Below are 4,114 nucleotides of genomic sequence, written 5' to 3'. Positions count from 1 at the left end.
AGTGAAGGATTTAAAGTTTAAAGAGATGGGAAACAGGTTTGGTTGGGAGTCAGAACAGGACAAGTAAAAAACTCAAACCGCAGCCGGTGTTGATCGTCTAGACAATAAGTGTTATGATATGAGAATAAAAACTGCAAGATAAAAGCAACTCCACTGTGCCGTTTAGGAAGAAAAATAAATGTTTGCTTGGCTTTTGGTTTGTATTACAGAACAGGCCTGTACAGGAATTACCCAAACAATTATCACTGAGGGCGTTGAAAATAATTTCTAAAATACCCATCTTAACAACTTGTGGTAAAAGAAAATCTTTTAAGACAAATTTGTCGTCTGTCATGAGTGTTTGAAATATGTTCACACTTGAGAGATCATCGTGAGACGACTTTTGTCGTGTGTTGTCATTTCTGAAAAAACTTCAACCAGTTTTTGTGTGGCCAGGTTTGGTTTAAACCACAAAAATTGTTAGAAATTATGTGATCAAGTGACATTTCTCGACAAAGGGGAAATTATACATACATAAGTATATATATATATATATATATATATATATATATATATATATAAATAACAGCAACAACAAATAAGATGTCCTTACTGTCAGAATGTTTCTTGCAGGGGAAGTACATGTGGTTCCTTATGGCTGAATGAATTTCTGGACTTTTCCTAAACTGCATTTCCTTGAGTTGCTTCTAGAGTTTGATCGGAATAGCAATCAGGAATTTTTTTTGGAGAACAAAAAAACGTTTTTGTTGCCGTTAGCATGTGATGTGTGTATCACTGCTTTGCTTATGCATCAATGCTTTCTTGAAGAAAGAAACAATTGTGTTGTATAAGTGAAGCCCTAAAAGTTATTTTGTTTAAACACAATACACGTGTTCAGTACAACTAATTTTGCAGGAATATCTGGTAAAGCAGGTACTAAAGCACATTTACGGTTTTAGCGCTGCAGTTCAACAGGTCAGCTTCATCCTTCAGGGCAATCAGAATTATTTCTTTGAAATGGCCCCAGTTCCTTCAAATGACTGACCTTTTTTAAAACAGCTGTGGAGACTGAATGCAAACAGGTTTAAAGGTCACTTATATTTATTTGGGATTTTCAAAATAATTTATTACGCATTGCGTAATTATTTGTGCCATGCACAGACGCATGTTGTGTAACTATTCGTTCTGAATGCATGAACGCCCCAGAAAACTTCAATGGGGAGGGAAAAGTGCTGAAAGGAGCCATGAACCAACCGGTTTACGGCTGAACAGTATGAACAGATTAATAATAACAGGAGAGCTGATTATTAATCAAATGAACTGATTGGTAACAATAGTCGTGAACTGATTAGTGAAAATAGAACCAAAATAACAATCACAACTTGTGAATGATAACAACATCTCACACTGTAATGCATGCAGACAGATGTGAGTTAAACGGAGTTCCATGAAACAAAAATATTCATTCTGTAAACACTAAGGACAGAATGTGTCATGGAACGAGCCATCACATCACGTAAATAAAAGCGAATGAATGAGCAGGGTGTTGGCCACGCGGCCGTAGTGCAAATGTCCTGCATTGTCTTACCATGACAATGGTATGACATTACCATTGTCATGTTATGACATGGTATGGGGGGAATAAAACCCTCCAATGATATCACTCTTGATTTAAAAGAGCTCGTGATGTTTTTAGGCATAAAAGCTGGGTTTGGTCTTAAATCAGCTGAGCTGCCGTCAGCCTGAATTCTGAGACATGACGGAGCGGCAGAGAGGGCAGATAATCACTCACCCTCTTAGCGGATGTTAAAGCCAGCAGCAGGGCTGTTTTAAGAGACAAGAATTTAATTGGAACCTGATCCAGAGGCTCAAATGAAGCTTTAATCAGAGCTCACAGGACCAGCGTTAAATCCCACTGTGGAACAAGTGGGCGTGAAACAGGCCTGCGTCTCTGTACACCTTTTAGAACATGTTTCATCAGCGGATGATTAAAAACTGTTCTGTCTCCGAACCCTTCATGGCAGGAAGAGATGGCTGCAGTGTACGTTTTAATCGTGCTGGACGCCAAATTTCTGTCCATCAGCACGTGAAACCTGAATTGTGCGCACTACATCCTGTGGGAGATCCATCCTCTCTTATCGGATCCGCTCAGCGGCCAGACCACCGGTGCTGGCCTATTTCTGGGTAACTCCTGATTGCTCCTCCTGCCTGGAGGAGAGCGTCCTCCCTCCACGGCAGTTTCTACGGGCGCCCCGACAGCAGGCGTTGCAGGACTGGGAACCATGGTGCGTTCACGCGCTCGGGGGCCACCAGGAGAGCTGTCAATCCCTCCTCCTGAACTCGGTTCAGGAACCGTAAAATCAGAGGAGGTGGAAGAAAAGGCGTACAGAAGCATTTTGGGCCATGGGATGTGGGCAAACGCATCCACCCCCAGCGGTGGTTCGTCTCGCGGACTCAGGGAAAACCATAATTGACACTAAGCCTTTTCTCGTGTCGCAAATAGGCCCACAGCTGCTATTTCAATCTGAGTCAAAATGTTCTGTCAGAGGATGATTAAAGGTTGTTCTGTCTCTGACAACTTGGAGACAAGAAGAAAACATGGCTGTAGCATACGATAATCGTGCTGAACGCCAGATTTATGTCCACCGACTGCTGCAGAAAAGGACAGCATGTCGTCCAGTGGACATGAAGTGGCCTCTACGCCTTTTCTGTACATCTTTTACAAAATGTTTCATCAGCGGATGATTAAAACCGTTCTTTCTCGAAAATTTCGTGACAGGAAGAGATGGCCGCAGTGAACGTTTTACTCGAGCTGAATGCCAGATCTCTGTCTGTCAGCTGCTGCAGAAAGGACTGCACACCACCTAGTGAACATGAAATGGCCTCTACACCTTTCTCTGTACAGCAGCGCTGAAAAACTGACCACTTGATGTGAACAGCGCTGTTGTGGTTGCAGCACGTGAATCCTGAATCGTACGCACTACATCTTGAGAGAGATCCATCCTCTCAAAAGGATCCGCACAGCGGCCAGACCACAGGTGCTGGCCTATTCTGATTAACACCTGATCGCTCCACCTGCCTGGAGAGCGACCTACCTCCATGGCAGGTTCCACGAGCGCCCCAATAACGTGTCGTAGGACTGGGAACCATGATGCGTTCATGCACTTGGGACAGAGGAGCTGTCAGTCCCTCTTCCTGAGCTCGGTTCAGAAAACCGTGATATCAGAGGGAGTGAGGGAGGTGAAGAAGCATTACGACCATAGGTTGTGAGCAAACACGTCCACCCCTAGCGGTGGATCGTCCTGTGGCTTCATGATAATTATAGTTGACATCAAGCGTTCTCTCGTGTTGCAACAGGTCCACAGCCGCTCGCAGGATTTCTGCAACGTCTGAGCCATCAGCTCTGGATGGAAGGTCCCCGGTCCCCGTGCCAAAAAAGACCGTCTTGGGACATCACATCCGTCCCCTGTTCAGAACACAGGAGATGTACCCTACTCCAATGGAGAGCAGATTGGGTGCGCCCCACACAGCATCTGTCTCACAATGTGGCACTTGGGTTGAGCGCATACATCTCCTTCCAGTTATGTATGCAACAGTCACTTGCTATCTGTGTGAATCAAAAACACTTATGATTCCGCAGCACAGAGGCAAAGTGTTGAATCACATTCAAAAACCCCATGCGGCATTCCAAAAACATTTAAATGAGCTGCTGTGTGGAGAACCACAGCGCCCCCACAGCTCGTTAAATGTATGCGCCTCTCTGAAGTCTGACATGTGTGATGTAGGTCTGCTGACGGAAAAACAGCTGATATCACTCAACCGGTTTCACGTGAGTTGCACTGCTGCCACCTGTCTGTACAAACTGCTCAGCAGCAGTAGATGTCCAGATAAAGCAAAATTATCCTCCCTGCTCTGTGCTGCGGCTGCAGAGCAGCCCGGGCACATTAATGGAATGTTGTTTCTCACTCTGGGACTCTGGAAATTGCATTTTAATCAGAATTTCCTGAGCTTCTGCGAGAGGGGATGAGATCTGTTCTAGAAATGACAGAAAACGTCACTAGAGTTCCTCTGCACCGGGGTTTGAGCTGTACTGCAGCGTGAATCCCCTAATGAAAACAGTTCACCTATCCGTCTG

Source organism: Nematolebias whitei, chromosome 19, assembly GCF_014905685.2.
Source record: "Nematolebias whitei isolate Nwh7 chromosome 19, NemWhi1, whole genome shotgun sequence".
Classification (NCBI taxonomy): domain Eukaryota; kingdom Metazoa; phylum Chordata; class Actinopteri; order Cyprinodontiformes; family Rivulidae; genus Nematolebias; species Nematolebias whitei.
Note: the sequence above shows the minus strand (reverse complement) of the source record.